The sequence below is a fragment of the Lynx canadensis genome, chromosome D4 (genome assembly GCF_007474595.2).
Source record: "Lynx canadensis isolate LIC74 chromosome D4, mLynCan4.pri.v2, whole genome shotgun sequence".
NCBI classification, from domain to species: Eukaryota; Metazoa; Chordata; class Mammalia; order Carnivora; family Felidae; genus Lynx; species Lynx canadensis.
In genome coordinates this window covers 83,761,385-83,769,991 of record NC_044315.2, presented here as the reverse complement: position 1 = coordinate 83,769,991, position 8,607 = coordinate 83,761,385, and the positions used below count along the sequence as shown (strand labels likewise).

Sequence of the window (8,607 nt, the reverse complement as noted above, 5' to 3'; positions counted from 1 at the left end):
TTGCATTGTATTTCAAATGAATAACAAACCACACTGAAGGGGGCGGGGGCGGGGGCGGGGGGAGAACTAACCCGAGTGAAAAAAAACTTTTTTTTTTTGAGACAGATAGAGAGAGACAGAGTGTGTGAGCGGGGGAGAGGGAGAGAGAATCTGAAGCAGGCTCCATGGCGCCTGACGCCAGGCTCTATCCCATGACCTTCGGGTCATGACCTGAGCCAAAACCAAGAGTCGGATGCTCAACCGACTAAGCCGCCCAGAGGGCCCCTGGGTAAGTTGAATATAGAACTTCAATCTATACTCAGTCTGAAGATAAAAAGAGTTGTGTGCTTGTTTCGAGAGCACATATACTAAAAGTGGACAACACAGAGAAGATCAGCATGGCCCCTGAGCAAGGGTGACACACAAATTCGTGAAGAAAAAAAAGATTAAGGGGTGCCCGGCAGGCTCAGTTCGTAGAGCATACAACTCTTTTTTTTTTTTAACGTTTGTTTATTTTTTGAGATAGAGAGAGACAGAGACAGAGCACGAGCGGGGGAGGGGCAGAGAGAGAGGGAGACACAGAATCCAAAGCAGGCTCCAGGCTCTGAGTCAACAGCACAGAGCCCGACACGGGGCTCGAACTCACAGACCGCGAGATCATGACCTGAGCTGAAGTCAGACGCTTAACGGACTGAGCCACCCAGGCACCCCTAGAGCATGCAACTCTTCATCTCAGGGTTGTGAGTTCAAGTCCCACATTGGGCGTGGAGTTTACTTAAAAGAAAATTGCAAAATTGCAAATAAATATTGAAAACTCTACCTAATAGGTTTGTTTTTCATAGTGGCATGGATTAGCAATTCTAATCCGTGTGTATTGGAGGATTGAGTAAAAGATGAAATACACTGAGGCTATTGAGAGCCAGGTTTCTCACTGATATGGAAGGGACACAAGTATGGCCTGGGGAAGGCCAGGAAGGACTGGAGGTGCAGTATGAACTCTTGGATTTGTATTTCGGTATGCGTCTACTTCCTAGTCCTGTCCATTGAGAGGACCTAGAAACATGAGTGCACCTAGTGCCCAGCTCCTTGTTTCTAAATACCATCCTCTACTGGAGGAACCAGGGCTCCATGGAGAAATGGCTGATTTCTTTTTTTTTCAATTTTTTTTTAACATTTATTTATTTTTGAGAGAGAGAGAGTAAGAGCACGAGCAGGGGAGGGGCAGAGAGAGGGAAGCAGAGGATCCAAAGCAGGCTCCTCACTGTCAGCGCAGAGCCTGATGCGGGGCTCGAACTCACAAATTGCAAGATCATGACCTGAGCAGAGATTGGATGCTTAACTGACTGAGCCACCAAAGTGGCTGGTTTCTGGGCTAGGCCAGCAAGAGTATAAGATGAGCCTGGAGCATCTTTTTGGCCTCGAAAGTAAGCAAGTACTCGATGAATAGGAGAGACACAGCAAAAGGCCATAGCAGCCAGCTTGCATGAGCTCTCCCTGGCCAAATCTGGAACAGTTAGGTTATCAAGTAAATAATGATAGTAATGAATTATAACTCATCGAATAAGATCCGAGTTCGTGGGTCCGTCATCCATATAATATATGCACATGTACTAAAAGCTCTTCTTTACAGTAGAACGCTAAAAACAATAGAAATTTTAAGTCACAATTTTGCAGTCATCAGAGTAATAATTGGTATAGATAGGAATCATCAAGATTGAAACAAGGATGAAAGTTGACGAGAAGTAAGATATCTGTATAGTCTTTAAATTTTCTTTTTATGTTTATTCATTTTTGAGAGAGAGACACAGAGTGTGAGCGGGGGAGGAGCAGAGAGAGACACACACACAGAATCTGAAGCAGGCTCTAGGCTCTGAGCTGTCAGCACAGAGCCCGATGCAGGACTCGAATGCACGAATCGCGAGATCGTGACATGAGCCGAAGTCAGTCACTCAACCAACTGAGCCACCCAGGTGCCCCAAATATCCATATAGTCTTAAAGTACTCCCCTAGAAATTATTTATGAACTATAAAGAGAAAATAGTAATTGTATAGGAGATATAACTGGGAGCCACATGCTTTAACCAAGTGACCAAAATAACTATCACCAGTAATGGGGCAACTTGACATCAAGTGCTCCTTTTTCTTTTCTTTGCTTTTTTTTTTTTTTTTTTAAGATGTTATTTTTTTAAGTAATCTCCACACCTGACATTGGGCTCGAACTCACAACCCGGAGATCAAGAGTCACATGCTTTACCAACTGAGCCAGCCAGGCACCCCGGCAAGTGCTTCTTAATAGGATGCACTGAGGGGCGCCTGGGTGGCTCAGTCGGTTAAGCGGCCGACTTCGGCTCAGGTCATGATCTCGCGGTCCGTGAGTTCGAGCCCCGCGTCGGGCTCTGTGCTGACAGCTCAGAGCCTGGAGCCTGTTTCAGATTCTGTGTCTCCCTCTCGCTGACCCTCCCCTGTTCATGCTCTGTCTCTCTCTGTCTCAAAAATAAATAAAACGCTAAAAAAAAATTAAAAAAAAAATAGGATGCACTGAGAAAGACAATGATCATTTCTGTGATATCCCTGCCCCAAATGCATAGCCTGATCTAATCATGAAGAAATATCCAACAAATGAAAAGTGAGGAATATTCCATAGAATAAATGACCTGTACTCCTCAAAAATGGCAATGTCATGAAAGGCAAAAAGGCTGAGGGACTGTTCCCAGGTTGGAGGAGACCAAAGAGACGTGATGATTAGATGTGATCTATTATTCTGGATTGGATCATGAACCAGAAAACAAATTGCCCTGAAATGGCATCATTGGGAAGGTTAGCCCAATTTGCATAAGACCTGTAGATTAGATATCATGTTATGTCAAGGCTAAATGTCCTGATTTTGCTAATTGCACTGTGGTTATGTGCATGCCTATGTTGTCAGGAAATACACACTAAAGTATTTAGGAGGAAAGGGGCATCATATCTGCAACTTACCCTCAGTGGGTCAGAAAAAAGATATACCTAGAGAGAGAGAATGATAAAGTAATAGTCACGAATGTGAACAATCAGCGAACCTAGGGCAAGAGTATGTGCAAATCCCTTGTGCTAGTCTTGTAACTTAGAACTTTGACATTATTTCAAAGTAAAAAGTTGAATAGAAAAAAAAGAAAGAAAAAGCCTGTTTGGATTCTTTTCTTTAAAGAAGGTATTTTCCCTCAAGACACTTATTCGTGTGGTTGCCTCTTCAGCAAGCCTAAACCCTTGTTTAATGATTTCAGTAAACATCCCGGTCTCAAAAGCGAACTGTGATTTGTTTATGAGGTCCTCATTCCCCAGCCATGCAACATAGGTCGCACTTCCAGAGTATCAACCCTTCCGGTCAGGTTAATTAACAATATCCACTGAATGACTGGGCATTCTCTGGATTGTGCAATTACTGTGCAATCTCTGAGTCCCCAGTGCTCATCCCTGAGCCTGGCCAGAGCAGGTGCTCAGGGTAAAGGTTGTGAAATTGAAAGATTGAATTATCTGATTGCCTTTAGGGGAATAGCAAGAATTAAGACTGAGAAGGTATGGAGAGGAACCCCATGGGTGTCTGGGGGGGGCAGGGACTCTTATGCGTGTCTGGACCCTGGACAAGAAAACTTTGGACACAGCAGTGCCTGAAAGCCTCCATCCTGTGTCTTGTTGACGAGGGAATTGTCTTGGAAGGGGCAATCAGGAGAGAGAGCAGGGACCACTCATGACTAATCCCATCAGCGCGGTCAGGGGGGAGCAGGATGACAGCCTTGGTAAACTGCGCTGCAGGGGTCATTGGAAGTTTACCAGTCGCCTCTGGTTTGTTAAACTCACTGGTGGCAAAGGCTGAGAGGTCCCTGGGCTGCTCCTCTGATCTTGATTTGGTTTTGGTTTTCAATTTGACTTTCCAAGCTGCCTTCAATCCTCGTGCTTTGGCTCTTAAAGATGCTCAGATTGATGAAGCTGAAGGTGGGTGTGTTTGGAAATGAGTGGCCATGGAAGAGACTGGGGAGGCCAGTGGAGGCCTTGAATGTCAACCCTGGAGTGTGGTTTGATCTTCAGAGCAATAGGAAGAGCCATGGAGCAGTGATAGATTTTCATCTTAGGAGATTCACTCTAGCAGCTGAAGTTGAAGATCAGAGAGTGGGAAAAGACAAGAAGCAGAAAGATCAGTGTGGAGGCCGCCACACAAATCTGGGCAAAAACTAGAGCAAGAAGTATTTTTAGACCTTGCTGTGTAAGAGGAATGGTAAGATGTAGCATACATAACACCACCCTAACTTTTCATTCTCATGGCAGACATTGCTAATCACTCGGTGTTCTCCCTTACACAGCCTAGGTGGGCTGCTCCCACAGACAGCCATTACCAATCGATCTGAGAAGGCACACTGGATGAAAGAAATTTGCCCTCTGGGCTCTGTTATATAAGGCAAGGAGAAGTCATCAGTTTTGAGAATATGCTTACAGTTGCTACTTTGGGTCTGCCCCAACCTGAGGCTCAGGAAGTACGACCAAAGTGATGCCCTAAGTCAGTCTTTGAGGCCCCTTACCGGAATTGTGCCTCGCCTTGCTGTGTGCCCTCTGCGTTCCCACTTAGAGCTTTTCCACATCCGTGATCTTATTTCAACCTCACAACATTCCTGGAAGGTCAAGGTTGTCATCCCCATTTTACAGATGAGGAAACTGAGGTAAGAAACTTCAAGTAGAGGGCTCAAGTTCCACAGGTGGTAGGTGGCAGAGCCGGGATTCAAACAGGGCCGTCTCGTTCCAAAATCCCTGGCTCCTTCCACGTAAGCTTGTCCCGGCTGCAGCAGCTGCTTGCATCTGTCAGGGCCTCAAGCAGAAAAGCCAGAACAGGTTGGGGCTGACATCTTGGCAACAGTGACTTTCCCTGTCAAAAAATCCTTGGCTTAAAAAGACCTGGGAAACTTGACTTTTGAGTCAGCCTCATCTAATCCGCTCTGTGCTGAGCCATGGAGAAGGAAGGTTCTGGCCCCTGGGTGGGGGTGGAGGGGGATCGCTGAGGGGGTGCAGCACAGATGGTGAGGGGCGGAGGCCTCTTGCTGTGGAAGAGAATAAGGTTTCTGTCCTTGCACAGTCGGAATGAGGGCCCTGGAGCCAAGCAGCCAGGGCCAGGGCGGGGCCAGCCAACCTTTGGCACGTGAAATGCCACCCCGTACTCATGGCAGATAATTCTCGGTAATAATTCATCCCCCCCTGGCAGGCATGCATCCTGAAAGCCCTGTCTGTCCCTCCCTCATGGGGTCCCTGCTGGAATGTGGGGGGTCAAGGGGCTGGTCCCAGACGTGGGCAGAGTTCAGACTGGGCTGGGTAGGCGGGGCAGCGTCTGGGCACCGCCTGGGGGCAGAGGGAGCCTTTGTGCTCTGTGCCCTGGAACCCCACCCCCCAGCTGCAGCCGCCCCAGAGGGGAGAAATGGCCGATGCGCCCGGCTGAGGCCTGCTCTCTCCATTCCCTCTTCTAGGGCAGCCAGGGCAGAGGGTGCTAACTTGGGTGCAACCTGGCATCTGACAGATCCACCCCATTGCGCTCAGGGGGCTCTTTGTGAGCGGCAGGAGGGTGAGGGCCTCACGTCTCCTGTGGAGCTTTTATTTTACTTTTTAAAATTTTTATTCATTTATTTTGAGAGAGAGAGCAGGGGAGGGGCAGAGAGAGAAAGAATCCCAAGCAGGCTCCATGCTGCCAGCACAGAGCCTGACGCAGGGCTCGAACCCAGGAACCGAGAAATTATGACCTGAGTCGAAATCAAGAGTGGGACGCTTAACCCACTGAGCCACCCAGGCACCCCTCCTGTGGAACTTTTAAAACACACTGAATCTCAGTCCTCGACCCCAGATACTATGGTATATCGTGTGGGGGTACCTGGGCATGGGCCCCTTTAAAACTCCCCGGTGGTTCTGCAATGAGCTGAGGCCGGTGCCTATTTTGAGAGGGTAGCACCACAAGCCCGGCCACCACCAGCCGTGTGACCTTGAACACGTGAGGTGGCAGTTGGCGGCTCAGTTTCCTCATTTGTGAAATACGAACAGCCATAGTACTGACTTTGTGGGGTCCCTGGAAAGACTGAAGGAGACAGTGCCGTGTAGACTGAGCACCACCCCCAGCACAGAGCACACACTCGGATGTTTAGCTCCTGTGGGTGGTTAGCTATTTTTATTATTTCTTCCTTTCCACGCCAGCCAGGGGGAGATTTTAAGAGCTTGCAGCCAGGGAGAAAGTGGAAAGGGCAGAGAGAGGTCCCCTCCGAGGACGACATCATTAGAGTGACCAGGGGAGGCTCTGCTTTGACGTGGAGGCGGGTTGGGAGGCATTGGTCCCTCCATGGCTCCAGGAGGAGCCCACGCTCCTTAGCAAGGCATGCGGAGCCCCTCTGGGCTGCCCGGGGTTGGAGCACCAGGCGCACCGCCTCTGGCTCCCCCGCCTCCCAGCAAGCTCTCAAGGGCAGAGATAAGACTTGCTCAGCTGGGTGCCCCCGAGGCCAGCACACAGGTGTCAGTCATGCTGGATAGCCCACGGGGCATGGCGTGGAGAGCTGGCAGACCCTCTGAGCAGGGCATTGACTGGTCACAAGGGCAACAGGAGCTGCCACTTCCCGAGTGCCCACCGTGTGCTGGGCATCGTGATTAGGGCTGACAAAATCACACTAAGCTTGCCACCGCTCCCTCTGGCAGGAGCTGCCGTCGACCATGCCCGGGAGGGTCAGAAATCAGTCAGTTCAGCGCGCCCCACCACCCCCCCCCCCAGCCCACTGAACTCTACAGCCTCTGGCCTCTGTTGGCCACCCAGCTGTCTTGAACCCTGAATTGGGGCCCAGAGCCGACTGCCTGTCACCCGCAGCACCACGGCGCTATGGCTTTCTTGGCTGCCTAAGTGCCGGGCTGTGGAGCAGAGCAGAGAGTTTAGAAGATGGGTTTTCTCATTTTCATCCGACTGCAGGATGGAGGGAGTCCCTGGGAATATCCTGTCTGCTTTCCAACCTTAATGATCCGAGATTGCATTCCAGAGATTTCTGTGTGGAACCTGACTTATGCTGCACAAATAAATGAAAGATGCATGACCTCTCCAGTGGCCACATATCTGGGTCCTTGTTGAGCAGACGCTGTATGAACTTGCCCAAGGTTCTGACACAGATCACTGTGATCTGTGATTTGCGGCCATTTGTTGGGGGGTCTCCTGAGTTCCGGTGACATGGCGGGAACAGGTTCTGCTTCCATGGAGCTCTGATCCCAGTGAGGGGAGACAGACCCTCAGCAAGTAAACTAATAGAAGTGCCCACCAGTGAAGAGACAAGAGAGCATGTGATTGGGGCCCACTTTAGACCCAGCCTTGAGGGATGGCTTCCCTGGGAAGGTGACATTTCAGCTGAGACCTGAATGCCCAGGAGCAGGTGCCAGTGTAGCAGGCAGAGGGAACAGCTGACACAGGGGCCAGAAAAGATGGGGACAGTGGGGGGAACAGGCAGGGCTGGGGCTGGGGAAGGCCACCATCCAGATTACCCAAAGCCCTGCCATGTTTGGCCTGCAGCGGCGTCTACAGGGTGAGAGGGACATGACCCATCAGCCCCCGTTGTGGCGGGAGTGGCACCGTGCTTCTGGCTGGCTGTCCTGTGGGGAGTGGGACCCTTGTTATTGCCAGGGGCCACAAGGACAGTGCCCAGCTCTGCCGAGCTAGGGAAGGCCTAGCTGAATATGTGTGTGTGTGTCTGTGTGTCTGCGTGTGTGTGTTTGGGGGAAGTTGGTCTAAATCCAAGTCACCATCAGTGGTTTGACAGCTCCTTGGAGGTATCTAAGTCACCAGGTGAAGTGCCTTTGAATCGGATGGGAGAATCTATTCCCTCCAGTCCCATCCCTCTGATTGCATCAAGGTCAATGTTCACTTGCTGTTGGTTTGCCCTTTATGCCCCCTGACATTTCCTAATCTTGCTTTTTACACAAAGAGCGGCTGGACTGGGGCTCACAGGCACAGCATCTACCAGAAGACAATAGTGCTGTTCATTTTCAGTGTCCCATCCCAGCCACCTTGCATGATGGGTCACTGACTTTCTTTTTACTATTATAATATTCCTCCTTTAAAAAATTATTTTTTTTTGTTTTTCCTAACAGCTTATTAAACTTCCCTTTGAAATAAAATTATTTTAGGAAAAAGAATGAAATCATCTGAAAGGGAAATAGTAAACCATTCTGAAGATGGTCAAGGGGGGGATGGTGAAAGTCACAAAAGTCTGTACACGAGTGACTCAAGTTTGGAAAACATGGAACTAAGATGCTTCAGGCCCACCTTCCCAGTTTCAGAATGCTCTTTTCCCCAGGAAAGCATTTCTTTTTGTTATTAAATGTCTGTGTTACAATAAGGAAGCAGACCATAGCATTTAGTTAAGACTTTCAAACGGAGCTTTTGATCATGTATTTATTTATTTAGTTATATGCCACCTTGTTGTACAAAAGGTATTGTGGCAGCTTACAAAAATAGATAAAATACAATAAAGTAAAAAATAAACAGATCGGGGTAAAGATTAAAGCAGAAAGCTAGACTGAAGTCAGAGTCAAGTAGTTGACTCAGTACAATTGTTAAAAGTAATCTCAAATTTGACTTTGAGGTTCCCAGCG

General features: G+C 48.9%; 1 non-coding gene across 1 annotated transcript; it reads left to right on the top strand.

Annotated features, from left to right (window-relative positions):
• Positions 1–323: 323 nt before the first annotated feature.
• LOC115500251 lies at positions 324–429 on the top strand. The gene has a single exon (XR_003964486.1). It is a non-coding gene; the product is annotated as a U6 spliceosomal RNA (small nuclear RNA).
• Positions 430–8,607: the final 8,178 nt, after the last annotated feature.